The sequence below is a fragment of the Danio rerio genome, chromosome 6, assembly GCF_052040795.2.
Source record: "Danio rerio strain M-AB ecotype USA chromosome 6, GRCz13ab, whole genome shotgun sequence".
Classification (NCBI taxonomy): domain Eukaryota; kingdom Metazoa; phylum Chordata; class Actinopteri; order Cypriniformes; family Danionidae; genus Danio; species Danio rerio.
The window spans coordinates 38755980-38779281 of record NC_141026.1 but is presented as its reverse complement, the minus strand read 5'-3'; the positions used below and the strand labels follow the sequence as shown (position 1 = coordinate 38779281).

At 38.1% G+C, this 23302-nt stretch overlaps 1 long non-coding RNA gene across 9 annotated transcripts in view; it reads right to left on the bottom strand.

Moving 5' to 3' along the window:
* Window positions 1-23302, bottom strand: part of LOC137490239 (uncharacterized) — a 139526-nt gene that overhangs the window by 12709 nt on the left and 103515 nt on the right. The window contains exons 4-7 of one of the 9 annotated variants that reach the window (XR_015493933.1): window positions 12128-12229; window positions 8062-8276; window positions 7911-7988; window positions 5050-7799 (exon numbers count right to left, since the gene is read on the bottom strand). The exons of 2 other annotated variants lie outside the window; for them this stretch is intronic. This is a non-coding gene — a long non-coding RNA (uncharacterized LOC137490239). Of the gene's footprint in view, window positions 1-5049; window positions 7800-7910; window positions 7989-8061; window positions 8277-12127; window positions 12230-17239; window positions 17805-18052; window positions 19166-21074; window positions 21587-23302 lie in introns of those variants that run through there. 6 more of the 9 variants (XR_015493924.1, XR_015493928.1, XR_015493925.1 and 3 more) reach the window with 6 other exon arrangements.

Here is a 23302-nt window from a genome sequence, read left to right as displayed (position 1 = left end):
ACGTTGGATTTTGTTTGGAAATGAAAATCAGGTTGACGTCAGAACCCAACGCCAGGCCGACGTCAATGTCCAACGTCCAACCTAAAATCAAGCAAATATCAACGTTTAATCATGCTACAGCTTGACGTTGTGCGGACGTTACTACCATGACATCTATCAGACGTTGGATTTTGGTCACTTTCCAACACAACCTAAAATCAACCAAATATCAATGTAATTTGACATCGTTATTGGACATCCAAATAACGTTGTCCTTAGACACTGGCTAGACATTTAATTTTGGTCACCTGACTTCGTGACCTAAATCTAACCTAATATTAACGTCTTATGATGTTGTGTGGCTGCTAGGGGTGCAGTTAAAATAAAGTTATTGATTATGTTATTGTTTTCTGTATATTGTTTTGTGTTGATGTCAAGTCACACTTGTGATGCAGATTCAAACTGTCAATTACAGAAATGCAATAAATAAATAAATAAATAAATAAAGACCTAAAAGAAAACAAAAAAAAATAAAAATAAATATCACTTAATCCCACAAATCAAATATCCATGAAATAGCATGTATTACATCTTTTATAACTCTTTCAAACAAATAATAAAAGTCAAGGTCAAGTCGAGATAAATATATATTTTAAGCAAATTATATATATATATATATATATATATATATATATATATATATATATATATATATATATATATATATATATATATATAATTGTTTGCAGACAGCTCAGCTGACTTACTTAAAATATGTAAATGTGTGTATATAATTCTTTATACATGGGCATAAAGTAAAATCAATCAATCAATTATAATAAATAAGCCAATAAGCCATTGAAAATGGTCACAGAGAAATCAAACAGCAGTCAATAAATACATAAAGCAAGCACACAGAACTTAAACCTGTCCTTCATTCATTTTCTTTTCGACTTAGTCATTTTATTAATCATGGGTCGCAACAGTGGAATGAACCACCACCTCAACCAGCATATGTTTTGTTTTACGCAGTGGATGCTTTTCCAGCTGCAGCCCATCACTGGGAAACACCCCTACACACTTATTCACACAATACACTACGGATAATTTAGCCTACCCAATTCACCTATACCACTTGTCTTTGGACTGTGAGGGAAACCGGAACATCCGGAGACCCATGCCAAAATGGGGAGAACATGCAAACTCCACACAGAAATGCCAATTGATTCAGCCAGAGGCTCGAACCAGCGACCTTCTTGCTGTGAGGTGACAGCGTTACCCACTGCGCCACCATAAACCTGTCAATTTTACCTATATTATGCTTATATGTAAGTAAAAAAAGCAAATAAATAAAACGTTGCATTGACCAAGATTCTGGTAGTTAAAAAGATTATTTTGAGTGTTTATTTACCTTCAATAGCACATAAAAAACAGAAACACACTTCTGTGAAGGAAATGCGATGTAGAAACTCAGCTCTACTCTTTAGTGGGCCCGCGTCATGTCCCCATCAGCAGCCTGAGTAGGAGGGTGGAGAGAGGAGAGGAGGGGAGGGAGGGAAGTGGAGGGTTCAGGGAGGAGGGTTATTGGCGTGAAAACGTTCTTCGGAAGTCATAGTTCCAGGCGACGCGCTTTTGGCAGCCCCCTCCATTTCCTGTGTGCGGCCGACGTGGGGCAGAGCGGGCGCCGGGAGAGTGCCAGAGGAGAGAGAGAGAGAGAGAGAGAGAGAGAGAGAGAGAGAGAGAGAGAGAGAGAGAAGGAGGAGGAGGAGGAGGGAGAGTTCAGCAGAGAGCAGCACTTTCCCACAGTCTGGGGATTTGACACATGGCTCTCACACATTCCTCAGCCTGTGGCCGCTGGGGCCTGAGCCAGAGCTGAAGCACAGCCTGCCGGAGGACACTGTGTGTGTGTATGTGTGTGTGTGTGTGTGTGTGTGTGTGTGTGTGTGTGTGTGTGTGTACAGTGTTCTAAGTAAATGAGTTCCTTTTTTTAAAAGACGTTTTTACCCAAGTCTCAGAAAATATGAACAAAATACACTGATGGTCAAGAGTCTTGGATAAGCAATATTTTTTTAATGTTTTGAAAACAAGCCTGGGGCGGCACGGTGGCTCAGTGGTTAGCACTGTCACCTCACAGCAAGAAGGTCGCTGGTTTGAGTCCTGGCTAGGCCAGTTGGCATTTCTTTGTGGAGTTTGCATGTTCTCCCTGTGTTCTCCTCTGGTTTCCCCCACAGTCCAAAGACATGCGGTACAGTTCAATTGAATAAACTAAACTGGCCGTATTCAGTGTGTGTGAATGAGTGTATTTGGGTGTTTCTTAGTACTGGATTTCAGCTAAAAAGGCATCCGCTGTGTAAAATGTATGCTGGATAAGTTGGCGGTTCATTCTGCTGTGGCAACCCCTGATGAATAAATGGACTAAGCCAAAGGAAAATTAATGAATGGACGAAAACAAGCCTAAGGTGCTCACCAAGGCTGCATTTATCTGAGCAATAATACACAGCAAATTGTGAGGTGTTGAATATCTGGTGCCCTTCTTACACCATCTGGGGTTACAGTGTTAAAATCCAATTGTACATATATGGTTTGTAGCACAAATATGGGTTAAATTGGGATCCTAAACAGTGTAACTTTTTGGTGTTGCCCTTCAAAACTCCCATTTGATGTTAATTGTAGCTTACACGAACTTGAGTCAATAAGTTCCTTATTAGACAATTAACCTTTCATTAAATGGCAGCTCCTTTATTTGCTGGTAATTTGATAGACCAAAAATTGTAAAAAGTTACAATATGAAAAAAGTGTCACTATTCAGTGGTCACAATTCATTCAGTTTCATTAGCTATGTTTCCATCCACATATTTTTTGGATGTGCGCATAAAAAAATTGGTTGATGGAAACTCCAAGATGCGCATCGATTTTAAAAATGTGCAAACAAAATATATGCACATAACTGAGTAGAATAAACTTTTAATTCGATAAGAAAAGATGCGAAGAAAACACTATTACTGTACAAATTCCAATATGTGCATTAAAATTAACATCATGTGATTTTGTTATAAGAGATCATGTGATGGTAAAAATGTGTGTGAGTGGACGCCATTTCGTGTCAGCATTTGTCTTCTGAGGTGCAAGTCATTTATTAAATAAAGAAAAGATTCACATTATATTTTTACTTTTGACATTTGGCGCCAGTTATTTAGGAAGTGACAATTTGTTCTCTTTGACTTATTGGATGAAAACGCTGCTTTATTCACACGTCATTTATGCAAACTAAGAATTATTTCGCATCTTTGGATGGAAACAACTAGTGTTACATGGAAATCAAAAATCAAAATCTGATCTGATAATTTGTTGTTCTACTATGATCAATCATTACTGGTCCTCAATCAATAATATTTAGTGTTGAGGACCTTTTTCTGTTTCATAATTTTGTGAATACACTTTACTTTTTAAGAATTAATTGATGAAAAGAAATGCTAAAAGCAATTATTGACAATTATTTGAAATATAGTTGAAATCAGAACTATTAAACCTCCAAAATGATTAGCCCCCCTTTTATTTTTTCATTTCTTTTCCCTGATCTTAAATTATTTTGTAAGAATAGTTTACAATTTGAATTTGGTATGGACTAGAATTGCACAAGTATCTCATTGTACAGGATCCCACAGAAAGTATTCATTTAAATGTGAGGGTGTACTCATTTATGCCGGCCACGGTATATGTGTGTGTTTGAAGGGGTGGTGTTTTGCCCTTGGCACTAGCACCGGTGTGGAGATACAGAAAGGCTGTGTGTGTGTGTGTGACCCATGTTGCACTCTTAACCCTCTTTCGTCCAGGGTGAGTGTACAAGTGTGTGTGCAGGCACGTCTGGGAGTATTTTTAGAGTTGCTGAAGTGAATCGAGACTGTCTGGTGTGTGTAGGAGGGGAAACTAAAGCTGGCTTATTTGTTTATGCTGAGAGGAAGTGTGTTTAAATAGAGCAAATGTCATTCTAATGACACTGAACAAAATGTCATGACTTTGGCACTGAGGAAATGAATATGCGATGGTACAAAAGTAAAGAGATTCTAATTGGTTATAAGACCTCATCTGTTTTGTGGGTAAGATGGAAATGGTATTGATTTTTGAACTATTAAGAGCAGAGACAAATGGTCGTTTTTGTTGCATGTAAACACACTTAAAATAGTGTGATGGAGTCATCTGCATCCTGAAATAGATCAAACAAATCTATTTGAGAGATCTATATTTTAACATATCAGACATTTACGGGCAACACAAATTTTTTATTTAAAATAATGCAATAGATCTATTAAAATGTGATTTATAATTCATATAAAAGCTGTTCTTTCGATCTTTCAGTGTAATAAAGAGACTTTAAAAAATCACCAAGCTTTCCACATTTGATTTAAGTTTTCTTCAGCAGGTTTCATAAGCAATACAATCAGCATATTATGATTTCTGCAGAATCATGTGACAGGAATGAATTTATGACTGCTGAAATTTTTGGTTTGCCATTACCAGCCTAAACCACGACGAATGAAGTTCTGCACAAGACTTTTGGCCAGCGGAGAAATTAAAATGGTCGTGCCCAACTGAGTCTGGTTCTCTCAAGGTTTTTTTTCTTCACTCCCATCAGGTGAAGTTTTTTTTTTCCCTCTCCGCTGTTGCCACTGCCTCGCATGGTTCAGGATTGGTAGAGCTACGCATCGATGAATTGGCTCTTCAGTGTTTAAACTCTCAGTAATGATTAAATCACACTGAACTGAGCTAAACTGAACTGAACTGAACTTAAACACTAAAACCTGAACCACACTGTTCCAGTTACTGAACCACACTGTTCCAGTTACTATGACCATTTATGTGAAGCTGCTTTGACACAATCTACATTGTAAAAGCGCTATACAAATAAAGCTGAATTGAATTGAATTGAATTACAGGAATTAATTATATTTTAAAATACATTAAAATTAAAACAAAAGACATGGAAAACAATATAGAATAATTATATAACTAAGCAACCAAGACAAACATTGGCCTGACAACCAGAAAAACAAACATGAACATGGATGATCAGACATTTGCCATTTTGGTTTTAATTAAAAAAAAATGAATCTGTTATAACTACCCTTTTGAATTGTGAAACATTGTCTTGACTAAACAAACTAAAAAAAAACAAAAAAAAAACAGTAACATAAGTGAACATGCATTTGTAACAATAAACAAATATTTGTGATATTTTTTTAATCACAGCTCACTGTGATTTCACCAAATTACCAATATAGCTAAATTGCCTCACATCCCCACCATATGTCTCAAAGTATCTTTTGGCAGTTAAGTTAAACCAAGGCAACAAGTTACTTGTTGGGCAGAATGGGCAACAAAATGGGCAATTTGCACACAGACAGCGCAAGGGCAGCGCAAGGGCTTCCGGTAAGTGCTTTCCTTTACAAAATTTTCACATTTAAGATCTGATTTATTTAAAAATCAGCAATTTTCACTGCTTGTTAAATATACGATATGAAGTGGGTCTCAGATCGGACACGAAGCACTGCATTGCATTCCATTTCCCCTCACCATGTCTTTGAAATAAGACAGAATTTGGAATGGAATTCCTGCACTAGCCTGTTGCTACTGACGGGCGCTAGAGGTTACAATTGTCTTTCATCTTGTTTTATGCTTGAACAGCTAAATGAATGCCTACTGTGAGTCTGTTTGGCTGAATGTATTGTAATTACATTACAACATTGATGCTGTAATAACAACCTTGTGAAATTAAAAAATCATATATAATAAAAAAAAGTCACATTAAGCTTTCACCGGAAGTTTATCGTTAGTTTTAAAACTCTAGCTGTGCATAGAGCCCGTTCAAAAGTTCCGTCTGAGCTAAGCATGTGCAGTCACTTCTTCGTATGAGATTTTATTGGAAATCTCATTCAATCAACAAGTTCCAAGTAGGCTAATTCATTTCATTGTTTCTTTATTTAGTTTCAAACAACTAAAGTGAATCATTTAACAGAACTAAACTTGTTCCATTCGTTTTGATTAGACATATTTGTATTTTGCAAATCGATCAAGTGGCTTGTTGACTTAGTTGAGTGTGGCATGTACTCTACAGTACAGTACAGCTCTCACATGCATTTAACAAAATTCAACATTGAAGTTGGCCAGTGTTTCACAGTTCAGAAATAAACAAAAAAAAAAAAAAACAACAACTATTGAGAATGACATAAACAATAGATAGCCATTTAAATGAGCATGAACTGTAATACGCATGCAAATACATTTCTTTAAGCTATACTGTAACTTTGGAGAAAGTAAGCACTGAACAAGAATGAATTGTTCATGTGTAAAGCAGTTTTAGGGTGTTTATTGAGAGTGTTCATATCTTCCTATCAGAATTATTAGCCCCCCTTTTATTTTTTTTCTTTTATTTTTTAAAATATTTCCCAAATTATGTTTAACAGATCAAGGAAATTTTCATAGTATGTCTGATAATATTATTTTCTTCTGGAGAAAGTCTTATTTGTTTTATTTCAGCTAGAATAAAAGCAGTTTTAAATTTTTTTAAAAATGTTTTAAGGTCAAAATTATTAGCCCCTTTAAAGCTAAATTTTTTGATAGTCTACAAAATAAATTATTCTTACAATAACTTGCCTTATTATCCTAACCTGCCTAATTAACCTAGGTAAGCCTTTGAATGTCACTTAGGCTGTATAGAAGTGTCTTGAAAAATATCTAGTCAAATATTTTTTACTGTCATCATGGCAAAGATAAAATAACTCAGTTATTAGAGATGAGTTTTAAAAATGATTATGTTTAGAAATGTGTTGAAAAAATCTTTTCTGTTAAACAGGGAAAAATAATACTAATACTTTCAAAGTTTTCTCTGAAAAAGTGTACTTACCAAATCCAAACTTTTGAACAGTACTTACTGGCTTTTAGACTTTTTTTTTTTTCCAGATATCAAGTACATTCTTATCCAGACAAAAATATAAATATCTGACAAAAATGAGTCACGCAACGCCCACTTTTGACAATTGATCAGTGAGTACAACATCCTGTGTCGTTTCCCCCTCTCCATCTGTTAGACTCATCTGGGATGAACATCAAGAAGTTCTTCACTCCACTGTGACTGTGAAAGTGCATGAAACAGGTGGCTGTCTGGCACTATCATTAAGAACACTTGCTCACTTTTTTGACTGAATCGTCAAAACATCTAAACCAAAGATGTGCTTTGGTCAAAAAAGCAGTGTGGTGGATCAGGACTGTTGGTCTTGTTATGCCACTGTTGTGCTTTTTCGGTTTCTCCCATACAATCTTTAAACATCGCCTCTTCCCTCCTCCTCTCTATGACCAGGCTTTGAAGTGGCGGCCAAGGCCACGTGTCCATGCCTCTTCCTCTCCCCTGTGCCTCCTAAATAAACGTTCTGCATGGTGTGATTTTAAAGGAACGAGGAGGTCACCCTCTTGGCAATTAGAATCTCAGCACGGAAAAGCAGGGCTTGGGAAACCAAAAACTGCCTTCGCAGACGACAGACCACCCATTAGCTTTGATTCAAAACATGGGTTAGGAGACGACAAGAGAGGGAGAAGGAGAAACTGGAAAGAGACACCCAAGCAGGAAGGGAGGAAAAAATTGGGCGGGTGACAGGGTGGGGCGGATGATGAAAGGGGGCCAAATCATTTCTTACTTGAGTGCCCGTCTGCAATGGGGCTCAACTGAATCACAAATTGGCAATTAAGCAAGGCTCCTGAACCTTTCTCCACCCCCCCTGGTCAGGGTCAAGATGAAAACATCTCCAGATGACCGGGCAAGCCTGGCTCTGTGAGAAAACCGTAAAGTAGGGCTGGAAATCAGCTTGGTGCTAATTCCGTGTGCCCCAAAACAGCAACAAAGACAGGAAACGGAGGAAGGGGCTGCAGCCCTTTCTTACCTCTAACACAGTAACTTCTGGGATAATTAGGAGCCGGACCTCCTGTCATCGCTCTCCCCTCCATTCCATTTCTGCCTCCTTTTGGATCAAAGAGCATAAGTGAAGACATAAACCTTCAGCATTACAGAAAAATGAGTATAAATTTACTGACCCGGCTTGTCTACGCCCGAGGGGGATTACACCGTGCCAGTCACTAGAAGCACTGGCTCTCCACCGCTTTTCTTCCCTTCTTTCTCTCAGGATGGCTCAGAGATGTCGAGGGTCTTTGATCTATGGGCGAGATGTTTTGCCCGTCGAGGCGGGCTCCAGGCGGTGCACCCCCTCAGCACACTTCTACCCTCATCAACCCCATCCGTTCTGTTCTGCCTATGTGTGTGAACATGGTGGATTAGTGGCCCCTTGAGTTCTGCTAATGAAGGTTCCCGTTTGATCTGCAGGGCCCCAATTACCCCACACAGGATCACCCATTAGAGCAGACCTTCCACTGACCCCACGTTTCTCAAACCAGAGCTGGCTGTGACATTTTGCTGTTTTAGGCAAATTTATTGTTGTTGTTTGGTAGGTTTTATTATTATATAATACTTGTGCTTTTTAAGCGAAAAACTGTTTTTATCTGTTTTTTTTCCCCCTCTTAATATTTTGGAAGTCATTGGCTAGCGTAGCCTGTTTACTAATATACACATATACAGTTGAAGTCAGAATTATTACTCGTCTGAATTATTAGTCCCCTGTAATTTTTTCCTACATTTCTATTTAAATGAAATACTTTTTTTTCAACACATTTCTAAACATAACTGTTTTGATAACTAATTTATTATAAGCGATTTCTTTTATCTTTGCCATGATGACAGTGCATAATATTTCACTAGATATTCTACTTAACTAGGTTAAGAATAGGTTATTTTAATAGATATACAACATATAAAGAATATTGCTTAAAAGGCTAATAATATTGGTTAAAAAAATAAAAATTGCCTTGTTTCCAGCCAAAATAAAACAAATAAGACTTTATCCATAAAAAAATACTATAGGAAATACTGTGAAAAATTTCTTGATCTGTAAAATATCATTTGGAAAATATTTGATAAAGAAGAAAAAAATCACATTAGGGCTTATTATTTTGCCTTCAGATAGATGGAAAGATGGATGGATGGATGGATGGATGGACGGACGGACGGACGGACGGACGGACGGACGGACAGACAGACAGACAGACAGACAGACAGACAGACAGATAGATAGATAGATAGATAGATAGATAGATAGATAGATAGATAGATAGATAGATAGATAGATAGATAGATAGATCGATCGATTTTACAAAGTTTTCAAACTCATTTATTCATTCATTTTCTTTTGGCTTAGTCCCTGATTTATTGGGGTTCACCACAGCGGAGTGAACTGCCATTTCTAAACTCGTTTAGTGATTTCATCTATGGAAAGCATAGAATGACAAAGGTAACATGTCTGTTACATATCTCTAAAAATCAAATTGCAGCAAAAATAAGCGAGTGAACGTATTGCTTTTAAAGCGATAATTTGACCTTACCTAAAAAAGTGAGTAAATCCATTGCTTAAAAAGTAAGTAAATAAATAACATTCCTAAATATACAACTTAGGCCAACTTGACAGTTCTAAGTTATAACAGTTTTATTCATTTCCAATAAGGTCAACCTGTTATAAAGTAAATAGTCACTTTTTTTTACAGTGTACACAATGATATTTATAATAAAAATAAAATAAATAAATAAAAATTTCAGATTGGTACCAAAACAAGTAAAGCAAATCAAGCACCACAACGCCTAAAAATAGCACAAAAATCCAAATGGATTTCCCATTTCCAATGGGAAAATGTATTAAAATGTTATATATATATATATATTCTATTTACTCACCCAAATTTTGTTTCTTAAAATCAGCATGAAATGGGAAGAAAATTAACCAATTAATGAAGATCTACTCACTTTTGACTGCAGCTTTGCACAAGAGGTTTGGCCAGAGGAGAAATGGTCGTGCCCAACTGAGACTGGTTTCTCTCAAGTTTTTTTTTTCTTCCACATTTGTCAATTGGTGAAATTTGTTCCTTGCCACTGGCTCGATTGCTTGGTTTGAGATTTGTGGAGCTGCGCATCAATTAATTTCCTCTTCGGTTTTTGTACATTCAGCAATGAAACTTAAACCACACTGAGCTAAACTAAACTGACCTTTAACTCTGAAAACTAGACTGACACAATTTCAATTTACTAGAACTTCTGCGTGAAGCTGCTTTGACACAATCTACATAGAAACGCTACATAAATAAAAATGAATTGAACTGAACTCTGTGCTGTTCTAAACTCATATAGTGTATGATATTTTAATGAATGTTACAGCTGGTTTTTTCACTCTACTGTATTAAAATGTCACCCAAACTTTTCTCCAAAACAATTAAAAACATTATTAATATATAAAGTTCAATATTTTGAGACATGTTATACAAATATTGTAATTGTATTATCATTTATTATTTTCTATGAATAATTCCAGTTGCAAATGCATCTGAAACTTACGTTCAGAGAATATACACATACCGGCCACTTTAATAGGTACACCTTGCTAGTACCGGTTTGGACCCCCTTTTGCCTTCAGACCTGCCTTAATCCTTCATTGCATAGATTCAACAATGTTTTGGTAATATTCCTTAGAGATTTTGATCCATTTTGATATGATAGCAACTCCAGCAGATCGTCTTGAGCATGCCATGTCTTGAGTTGCTGCCATGTCACTGGCTGATTGGAAATTTTCGTTACCAAGCATTTGGACAGGTGTACCTAATAAAGTGGTGAGTGTAAATACTGTATAATTCTGGACCCCACTGATTTTGATGCAGGGGCAAAAACATTGCAGAACATTCACTTTCGTGTTCTCAGAAAACCAAAAACCAAATGAATTTAAAACAGCAGGAAGGAGAATAAATCATGACAGAATTGTACTTTTTTAATTGTCTGCTCTATACCAATACACAAATACCTTAAAGATATTGCTGTGTGGGTAGCTGTCTTCCAAAGGAAAGAACTTTCTGTTTTGTTTTCACCAATCTGACCCCTGTCCAAACCTATGTAAATATTTAGTTAAAGGGAAGGAAATCTATTCTGACATGCCGGCAAGCATCAAGCGTGTGAATGCTCATATTGTTTGTGCCCCGAATAAGTGTTCGCGTTTGATAATACGCAACTCCCAGTATGTGTGCCTGTCAGTCTGTGTGTTGGTCTTTTATTTTGGCCTGTGTGTGTATCTTCGCAAGTAGGCGTGTGTGTGGGTGTGCAGTGTTTGCCATAAGGAGAAGGTACCTGGGAGAATAGCTGCTCAAACTCTCTTTGTATGAGTGAGCTCTCCTTGTCTGTGTGCAAAAGAGAGAGGGAGAAAGAGAGCACGTAGCTCTGGGATAAGTGTATCTCTCTTGACCTCTGCCTCCTAATTCGGTTTTGGAGAAGTATTTAGACATTCAGAAAAGAGGACACCAGGGAAACATTCACCAACGTGCACATTTGTATGGCTGCTTTTCATAAAGATGCCTAAAAACATTTATTAAGAAATGCATAAATGCGAATTACATAAAGCAGACAAAATGGCTTTGTCAAATGTAGCAGTAAGTGTGTTGCTCGTGTTTTGAGGAGGATGGTGCGGCATCGTAGCACAACACATACAGTAACATGATAGAAAGGGTGAAAATATATGAGTTGTGAGACTGTGGATGAGAAGAGATGGACGATTATGTCGGGCAGATGGATTGATTTCTCCCCTTGTCAAGTTTACACATCATACTATAACGCATAGTATAACGGTGAATCCTTAAAGTAACACTACACTGTTTATTTATTTATTTGGAGAAATAGACTCATTTTACTAATCCCCTAGAGTTAAGCAGATTAGTTTAGCCATTTTTGAGGGTGCTTTCACACTAACACTTTTAGTCCGCACCCAGGTTCATTTGACATCAGAGTACAGTACGTTTAGCTAGTGTGAACGTTGTCTTCTTAACCCAGGTTTGCACTTGTGAACCGTACCTGAGTCCACCTGAAGGAGTGGCTCTAGGGTACGGTTTGTGCAAACTCGGGTGCGGTTCACTTCTGATATGAATTCAACCATTACAAATAACGAAAATGAACCAGCAACTGTACAACAAACTTTAGTTTTCAAAACGTTCATTAGTGTGTGTATGTCTGTGTATCACCTACCTTGGTGACAAGCGGGACTGACCCAGTGCAAACAGTGATAATGTCTGCTTGTCTTCCCCCAAAAAGGACTTCTGCAGACATCGCGTGATGTTCCAGCCTGATCTAATGAGGAAACGTAAGTATTTTACGTTTTGTCAGTTTAGTGGCTTATTCATACAAGTTCACTCGATTTAAAAAAAGGAGGCATGGCACTTAACACCACCCCTAAGCCCAACTGTCATTGGTTGATGAGCAAATCGTACTAAATTAGATCGTACGAAATAATGCAAATTAGTCACTAAAGCAAAAAAAATACAAATTGCCGTGAGATTGCGTTGGATGATTTTTAATATTTTTTTGCAGCAGATAGACGCAAGTGGCTCTCTGTATTTTGATTTTAGTAACAAAAGCTAAAGATTCAGTAAAAGCATTGTGAAATAGTGATTGTAAATAGTGTTGTGACAAATGCATTGAAATGACTAAGAAAAACTAATAAAAATGTGCATTATTTGTCAGTTATTGTACAAGATTTCAATTTAAGACTTTGAATTGAATAATTTCTTAGTTTTGTTATACTGTTTTCGACAATTGAGGAAATCAAACCATAAACAACTTTAATTTAAACACTTTTAAGGACCTCTGTTTGTTTTTAAGTACTTTCCAGGCCTTGAATACATGTTTATGAAATTCAAGTACTTTTAATTACCTTCAAGAAGTGTGGGAATCCGTTTACATCATGTACGGAGACCAATAAAAAAAATTTAAGTTGCAATTTTCCAAACCAATATGGCCACAAATTAGGGCTGCATAAAATATTGTTTCAGCATTGATATCGCAATGTGTAATAGACAGACAGACAGACAGACAGACAACTAGATAGATAGATAGATAGATAGATAGATAGATAGATAGATAGATAGATAGATAGATAGATAGATAGATAGATAGATAGATAGATAGATAGATAGATAGATAGATGAAAAAAGTAAGAAAAATAAAAACAAGCGAGAGAAATGAATCCGTTTAAAGATTAAATAATTCTAATACAAAAAATATTTTAAAGCACAGTTTACGTGCAAAATGAATGATTAAATAAATAAATAAATAAATAAAATGTTTACTAATTTTTCAAAGATTCCTAACTCACTTATTCATTCATTTATACATTCCAAACTCATTATTTATCAAGCCAATATTGTCACGAATTAGGGCTGCACAATATATCATTTCATCATCGATATCGCAATGTGTGCATCTGCTACAATCACATCACAAGATATGCAATGTTGAGTCTGAATTATAGTTGACCAGGAGTTGAATTGAGAATTGTATTTAATTACTGTATTTATTTGGAACTAATACAAAAAAAAAAAGAATATTTGTACCAGAAATGAGACAAAACAAAGTAAATAAAAACATTTTTTGTAGTGTTTTTATTTTATTTCTTTACCTGAATACTATTAGACTCCGTAGAAAACCATCAAATTATCTTATGTAAATAACCATATCGCAATATTTATCGCAGAAAAATAATATATTGCAATATCAGATTTTGAAGGTATCGTGCAGCCCTACCATGAATAATAATCTCATTCTGTCCTAAGGAACTTTGCTGCCGTACTATGGCTACAGAAAGCGCAATGTTTTTTTGCAGCACCTGATATTAGTCCTGCTGCATAATATGTTTGTGCCTGCTGCAGCTATTTTGCAAAATCGCTAGAGATTTTCAAAATAAATAAATAACTGCAGCTGCTGTACTTATTACTGTCTACAACATGAAAACTGTCCAATTTGGAACAATCTACACAAATTGAAATCTAAAACTACACCCATAAGGTTGACATTAGCCGGACACTAGAATGTTGTGATACTTTGTATAAGGTTGACATTAGCCGGACACTAGAATGTTGTGATACTTTGTATAAAATACATAACACTCATTAATTCTTATCAAGGATTCCCTGAAATGTTAGGATGAAATGCAGACCTCTTCAGTGTGTTGCTGTAATTTAGACTGAAACAGAAACACAGGGCAGTATATAGAGAGTAACCCCCTTTACCCCCCTTTTTTAAATTGCCAGTAGCCATTTGTTTATAACACAGCTCAGCCAGAATTGAGCAAACCAAAGCTGTATTTGCCAGGTTCTGGTAGCAGCAGTCTAATAATAATGCTCAATCTGACCAACAGTCGAACTTCTCTTCCTATATCACTGAAATATAACATATAGGAATCTGTGTAGAATTCAAATGGCTCGGATGTGTTTTGTGCTGTGTGTCAATGATCTGTACTATTGTGTGTCAGGACTGCAGCAGACACTACCACGTAACCAAACATCCTTCCTCCAATGGAAAGCATATTTACACTGTCTGAATCATTCTTTTTCCCTACCTACTGTCATATTCAGCCTTTAGGAGATAGTCATCGTGTGAAGAAGTGACTAATTTCAGCCACATCTATAGCATCTATTTATAATGTAGGGGGCGGAATACTTCAGATTCGATTCTAGAGAGCCCTTGATTGGACAGGAAACCTGACAAGTAGAGGAGATGCAAAGTGATATCATAAAAATCAGCATCCAAATGGCATAATCAAAAAATTGGAAAGAAATACTTTACTTAGTTTAATTTACGTATGTAAACAATAGGTCTCATATTGCAAAATATGTAGAAGTATAGAAATTCATTAGGTATTTTGTATATACAGTCACCACTTTTTTAGGTACCATACTAGTACCAGGTTGGACCCTCTTTTGCATTCAGAAATGCCTTAATCCTTCATGGCATAGCTTAACAAGGTACTGGAAGTATTGTTTAGAAATTTTGTGCCCATATTGACATGATAGCATCATGCAGTTGTTACAGATTTGTCAGCTGCACACCCATGATGTAAATCTCCCGTTCCACCTCATCCCAAAGGTGCTCTATTGGATTGAGCTCTGGTGACTGCAGAGGCCATTTGAGCACACTGAACTCATTGTCAAATTCAAGAAACCAGTCTGAGATGATTTGTGCTTTATGACATGGAGCTTGATCCTGCTGGAAGTAGCCATTAGAAGATGGGTAAACTGTGGTCATAAAGGGATGGATATGGTCAGCAGCAATACTCAGATAGGCTGTGGCGTTGACCTGATGCTCAATTGGTACTAATGGGCCCAAAGTGTGCCAAGAAAATATCCTCCACACCATTACACCAACACCAGCCTGAAGCATTGATACCTTGCAGGATGGTTCCATGCATTCATGTTGTCGACGACAAATTATGACCCAAACATCCGAATGCCGCAGCAGAAATCGAGACTCATCAGACCAGGCGATGTTTTTCCAATCCTCTATTATGCAATTTTGGTAAGCCTGTGCAAAATGTAGCATCAGTTTCCTGTTCTTAGTTGACAGTAGTGGCATCCAGTGTGGTCTTCTGCTGCTGTAGCCCATCCGCCTCAAGATTCTACGCGTTGTTTGTTCAGAGATGCTCTTCTGCATACCTTGGTTGTAACGAGTAGATATTGGAGTTACCATTTCCTTTCTATCAGCTCGAACCAGTCTGGCCATTCTCCTCTGACCTCTGGCATCAACAAGGCATTTGTGCCCACATAATATTTTCTCCTTTGCAGACCATTCTCTGTAAACCCTAGAGATGGTTGTGCGTGAAAATCCCAGTAGATCAGCAGTTTCTGGAATACAGACCAGCTCGTCTGTCACCAACAACCATGCCAAATTCAAAGTCACTTAAATCACCTTTCCTCCCCATTCTGATGCTTGGTTTGAACTGCAGCGGATCATCTTGATCATGTCTACATGCCTAAATGCATTGAGTTGCTGTCTTGTGATTGGCTAATTAGGAATTTGCGTTAACAAGCAGTTGGACAGGTGTACCTAATAAAGTGGCCGGTGAGCGTATATTATCATATAACATTTCAAGTGTTTTTTCAATGCTAGAGAGACAATTTAAAAAGCTTGATGGCAATTTATGCAATATTTCTCTGGTTGCTTGGTTTGTTTCTGCAGGATACTCGGTTGTGATAAATAAAAAAAAAAAATAATAAAATAAATTAAGGAAATTAAGGCACTGTCGCCTCACAGCAAGAGGGTCGCTGGTTTGAGTCCTGGCAGGGTGAGTTGGCATTTCTGTGTGGAGTTTGCATGTTATATCTCTGTTTGCATTTCCTATGGGTGCTCTTGTTTCCCCCACAGTCCTAAAACATGCGGTATAGGTGAATTGGGTAAGCTAAATTGTCTGTAGTGTATGTGTGTGAATGGGAGTGTATGGGTGTCTCCCAGTACTGGGTTGCAGCTGGAAAGGCATCCGCTGTGTAAAACAAATGCAGGATAAGTTAGTGGTTCATTCTGCTGTGGCGACCTCAGATTGATAAAACGTGTAAGCCAAAAAGAAAATGAATGAATAAATGAAATAGGCCGTAGTGTATGAGTGTATGGGTGTTTCCCAGTACTGGGTTGCAGATGGAAGGGCATTTACAAAGTAAAAACATATTCAGGAATAGTTGGCGGTTCATTCTACTGTGGTGACCTCTGAAATAGAGAGTAAACTGATGAGGTTATTGTTAAAAATCATTACGCTCATGTAAAAATAAAAACGAGTGATTTTTGGTTTTAAAAAAAGCTGATTGCTGCCAACTATTGCATTAAATGATCTCTGTGAAGAGTATAAGTATGTAGCAGGTAAGCAATAGAGGTCTGACCACAGTCATGAGCATTAGTGTTTTTTTTTTCCTTCCAGTGAAAACGGAAAAAAAGACAAAATGAAAAGCGTCAAAAGAAAAGGAACCCAATTTGAATAGATCAAAACAGGAAGTCGCTTGAGGGGTCCATGAGTGCCACCAAACAGAACAACACAGTCAACAGTCAAAAGAACCATTCAAAGACAAACAGTGAATAAAAAATGCTTGACTTGCTAACTAAAATGACTCACACTGGGAAGGGGGGAAAGCGGCGGGTGAACGGACGGGAAATGAGAGATGACATACTCGTCCCTCTTCTCAAGGGCCCCTACAACAGCGAGCCAGTGTATGTGCGTGTGTGTCCAGGCTATGGGAGGCCCTCTCTACGTGCCAGCGGGAGCCTGTTTGCCTCTGAAAGCATGCGCGGCGTTCCCTGGAGAGGCCCCGGCAGTTTGTTGTGTGATCTTATCTGGCGCGTGCCTGGGCCGCCCTTTCCCACACTCTGCACGCTGCGCTGTCAAGCATGGGGTAGGAGGGAGGTAGAGGCGGGGGGGAGAGGCAAAAAAGGCATGGCCTGTCAACATTACATAGACTTGACAGCCGTGACATAAGCCCCACAACCAAACCTTTTCAATCATAAGTACACTTTTTCAATAGCGGCATCTCCATTGCGAGACTCTTCTCCACAATGTGGCATCCCTTGCTCGCCACAGGAGAAGCTTCCCCCTGATCGGTCTGTTTGTTCCTCCGTTACTTTCCCCTCCTCGCAGAAATCAGCTTTTCACCTCCTTGTGCTTTTCAATTTAATTCCATATCTTATTGGATTAGGTCCACCCCGGTGCCGCTGCCATCACAGGGAAGTATGGAAACATTTCTGACATATTTGAGAGATCAAACGCTCTGAAGGTTGGAGGGTTTATGGTATTGTGGTATAGTATTGTGCCGTTTCAGAGGAACCACACTGGTTCAAAACAACAAAACGAAACAAAAACTGATATTTCATCAGTTGTTCAACAGTGTGGCTGTACACTACCTGACAAAAGTCTTGTCGTCTATCCATGTTTTAGGAAGAACAAATAAAAACTTGACGTCTAGTTGATTACTTGGTATCAGGAATGACTGAAAAGCAAAGGCTTCTAAATTACTTTTATATTACCAAAATAAAATATGATCATGGATTAATTTTTAATTATTTAATTAAGACAGTAAGTTTGACTTTGCTTAGAAAAAAAGTATTTTCACTTAACAGAAATAATACAGTGTAGAATACAAAGTCATGATGCAGTGAAAAAATAATTAATACTGTGTATGACTCCTATGAGCTTAGACAGCTGCATCCATACATCTCTGCAACGACTCAAATAACTTATTAATAAAGTCATCTGGAATGGCAAAGAAAACGTTCTTGCAGGAATCCCAGAGTTCATCAAGATTCTTTGGATTAATCTTCAATGCCTCCTCCATCTTACCCTAGAAATGCTCAATAATATTCATTGTGGTGACTGGGCTGGCCAATCTTGGAGCACCTTGACCTTTTTTGCTTTCAGGAATTTTGATGTGGAGGCTGAAGTATGAGAAGGAGCGCTATCCTGCAGAAGAATTTGCCCTCTCCTTTGGTTTGTAATGTAATGGGCAGCACAAATGTCTTGATACCTCAGGCTGTTGATGTTGCCATCCACTCTGCAAATCTCTCGCATACCCTCATACTGAATGCAACCCAAAACCATCATTTTTTTCACCAAACTTGACTGATTAAAGTGGGAATCTTGGGTCCATGCGGGTTCCAATAGGTCTTCTGCAGTATTTGCGATGATTGGGATGCAGTTCAACAGTTGCTTCAAGTTATTATTTGTTGCTTTTACAACTGAGATTGATGACAAGACTTTTGTCAGGTAATAATTCATTTTTCAATTGTTGGAACTGTAACTACATCCAAAAATGATTATTCAACACAAATATTGGTAAAATGTGAACAAACCCAACTGTTGGGTTAATTAATTAATGTAATCGTTCAACCCTGTATGTTTATGTCTATACTATAGTCAAATTTGAGTTGAAATAACCCAGTATTTATTGGACTGTAGCACATGGTAGAGTGCTGAGAAAAGTATTCTCTGTTCTACTATTCTGTAATGAGTTTGGAGTGATGGGTGGAGGAATGCAAGTGTGGGAGCATGACAGATTTTGTAGACAATGCCAAGGGGCTGCAGCATTAGTGAAGGTAAATACATGAAGACATGAGGAGATTCTGGATCAAGATCTCTCTGCCCTTCAGTCTCTTCCCGGAGCTGCGATTGTATCCGCATCTGCGGAGGATCAATACCCTGCCCATCTCCTTTGGTAAACCCTATTTTTAAAAAAGATGTGAGGGAGAAAAAGAATGCTGAGAAGGAAGGAAGCAAAAGATGAGACAGTGGAAAAAAGAAAGAAAGAAAGAATAGGAAGAAAGAATAAGAATAGGAAAGAATATAGAATTTAAAGAAGTAAGGAAGGAATGTCCAGATTAAAAGTTGGAAGATCAGACAAAAGAAAGATATGGAAGGTGGAAGTAAGCAAGAAAGAAATGAGAAAATAAATAGGTTAGGTCTATATAAAAAAAAAAAACATGAATGAATGAATGAATGAATGAATGAATGAATGAATGAATGAATAAATGAATGAATGAACAATCGAACCAATGAACAAACAAACAAATGAAAGAGGAAATAATGTAAATAAAGACAGGATTGAAGAAATAAAGAATGGGCAGAAATTAGGATCACACAACAAGAAGAAAGAACAAACAATTAATGGAACCAATGGAACAAATGAACTCATAAATGAATTGATATATGACCAAAGATGGACAGATATACGAATGAACTACTAAAAGAAGAAATAATGCAAGACAAAGACAGGATTGAACCAACAGAACAAATTAACTCATGAGCAAACTGATATATATCACCAAAGAAACAAACTTCATTAAGAAAGAAAGAAAGAAAGAAAGAAAGAAAGAAAGAAAGAAAGAAAGAAAGAAAGAAAGAAAGAAGGATAGTTTTTATGAATGACCAGTAGGACAACAGAAAAAATGGAAGATCAGACAAAAGAAATACATGGAAGATGGAAGTAAGCAAGAAAGAAATGGTGAAAACAATGGGTTAGGTTTATAGAAAAAAAAAGATCAATGAATGAATGAACTAATGGATGGATGAACAATTGAATAAATTAACAAACAACTGAAAGAAGAAATAATGCAAGACAAAGACAGGTTTGAACCAATAGAACAAATGAACTCATGAGCAAATTGATATATGACCAAAGAAACAAACTTGAATAAATAAACCAAGGTAAGAAAGGGTGACCAAAAAAATAAAGTAAAAACCAAGAAATTAATGAATTAACAAGCAAAGAAAATAAAAGATGTCTGTATGAGCGCATCACAGATGTTACAGGCACTTGAATTGGCAACTTGAAGCTAATTTAACCACATCTCTCTCTCTCTCTCTCTTCCTTCTCACTCTCTCTCTCTCGCACACTTACAGTACTACCCACACACATTGTTGCATGCTGCTCAACTGTGCTCCTCATTTCTGCCTCTCTCTCCCTCCTAACACACACACACTCCTGCTTGTCTGCGTGGGGGGCCCTGCAGGCTGTCTGGAGCCCAGCGCTGAACAGGATGCAGAAAAGCTTTTGCTCATGGCTGATCTCTGATCTGACTCGCTGCTAAAGAACACTCTTTTCCTTCTGCGCACCATTTCTTCTGCTTCTACTTTTCTTTTCTTCCTAGTCTCCCATTTTCTCTTTCAGACATGAACTCAGGCCTCATGTGATCCCTTCAGTAACCCATAAAGACAACGGATACACATACATAAGAGTGCCAAACACTGAACAGTGTACTCAGATACACACCACATGATTTTATTATTTTTTGGTTTGTGAAAGAGCAGACGTGATGTAAATAGAAATACTGTATAAAATACATTTAAAGGGCACCTGTAATGAAAATCATCTTTTGGAAGCTGTTTGGACAGAACTGTGTGGAGGTATAGTGTGTCCACTTTCATTTTGGAGTGATATAAACACACTAAGTCTCTTTTTTAAAATTTACTAACGATAAAATAGGATCTTAATCCCTCCCATTTTGAGGCCGACCGCAACGTGATGTAGGAGTGCAGTTTCCCCACCCACCAATTTGATTGACAGCTGCGTATTAACATGTCTCCATGGTAACAAGTATAATCATGTCAACAAGACAGGACGTGCGCAAAGCAACTGGGATTAAAAGATCTGTTAAGCTCGCTGTGATCATCAATCATCACCAAATTTAATCAAGAATGAGTTTTTACATTTTTAAACATTTTTAAAACAGTGCATGTTTGTAATGAATTACAGCAATTTTACTGTCTTTACCTTATCACCACAGCTGTGTGTCAGTACAATTATAAAAGAAGACGCTTCAGTTCTGGTTTGTAACCAAATAAATCAGGTTTATTATGTACATGAACATAACGGATATCCATACAGCAGTGGATATTAATGTTTATCTTGTCACATTTGCCATGCAAAAACAGTGCAAATTTAAATGTGTGCCCTGTGTGTGTGTGTGTGTGTGTGTGTGTGTGTATCTGAGTGTGTTAGAACTTTGTAATGATACAGCAAACACATCAAATAATCATTGGGAAAGTTCTTACTGTAATATTTCTCACAAACGTTACGTGACATCTGCTTCATGTCCGTCACTGTGCTGTTTATCTGATGCAGCTGATGCGGAGATAGCGGCACACTCTGACAGGCAAATGGAAAGGGTGGGCAGGGAGACCTAGCATTATAAGGCACAGGCAACAAAAACAGCCACATTGTGTTTAGAGCAGAAAATCCCAACATTCTGAAAGGTCTAATAAATAATCTGATGGGTATTTTGAGCTGAAACTTTACAGACACATTCAGGAGACACAAAAGACTTATCTTAAATCTTGTAAAAGGGCTAAAATAGGTGTGCACATTTGATCAGGTTGAGATGCTAAACATGGCTTCTGAACTATACAGTCCAGTACATTTTCATTATATCAATGTTAAATACACCTAAATATTTATGTGGAAACCAAGATTAAAATGATTTGTTTAATACAACTTGAAAATATTTATTAAAATTGTTACTCTACAGTAGTTTTAATGGTAACACTTTACAACTACACACTATGAATCATTTATTGAGCATTAGCATCTAGTGAATTCATTATCTTTTAAGTATTAAAGAGCCCATATTATACATGAAATAGGGTCATATCCTGGTTGTAAGGGTCTCCAACAACAGTCTAATATGCATGCAAGGTCAAAAAACACTTTCATGGTCTTATAATCTGCATTTATTTTTAGCTAATTATCCCAGCGACTCCTGTATGAATCGTCCAGTGATTCATTTGTTCCCAAACCCCTCCTTAGCGCGGAGCTAATCTGCGCTGATTGGACCGATGACAGTCTGTCGCGATTGGTCGACTGCCTTCAGTCAGAGAGGGAAATGGCCAATAGCTAATCAGCAATTTAAAAAGTAATCACAGTTCATACACGCTCGATAGTGTAGACGTGGAGTTTAGCTGCCACACTATGGCGAGTGGATAGTGCCACGGATAACCGAACGAAGGAGACAGTCGTGTACTCGCCATACCACACACACACAAAAACACACACACACCTCCGGATGACAACGCTCCCGCTTCCGCCCGCACCCGCCAGGTTTTAGCCTGAGAACCCGCTCCGTTTTCTGCCCGCCGCGCCCGGTCCTGCTAGAGCGGAGAACACAACCAAAAATCACCCAGTATACAGTCCAGACAGCCAAGTATAAACACACACACACAGCACAAAGCACACAAAGCTCGTTCGTTCGTTCGCTCTCTCTAGCAGGTCGCACACCAGAAGCGCCGCTCGGCGCCGCGACACGGCGCGTACATGACAGATTAAAGTATCGCACACCAGACGCGCACATTCGAATGATATTTAACATGAAACTAATCAGATGGCGCTCTGTGGCGCGGCTGAAAAATGAACTGCGTCCTGAGCCGTCGCCGGGCGCCGCCGACAGCCGCCGACTTGCGGCGCCGGTGTGTGTATCCTGATAGAAACCTATGATTAGAATTCTAAAATACGTGGCGCTGCGCGGCGCGCCGCCGAGCGTCGCTTCTGGTGTGCGACCTGCTTCTCTCTCTCTCTCGCTCTCTCTCGCTCTCTCTCATACGCGCGCGTGCGCACTAACACACACACAAGCACCACGCAGACTCTCTCTTTCTAATTCGCATAGCAATATCCGTGATATTGCTAGACAGCCCGCTCCCGTCCCAAATTAAACCCGTTACCGACCGCTCCCGCGATTTATTCGGAAATTTATTCCCGCGGCTGTCCCCGCGCCAGATTTCTGCGGCGCGGGAATAAATTTCCGAATAAATCGCGGAAGCAGAATCCTAGCACGGAGCTCCATAAACAAACAGCACGCGTCGCGTTTTTAACGTGACTTTGCACGCGATAAGATAAAATATCCAGT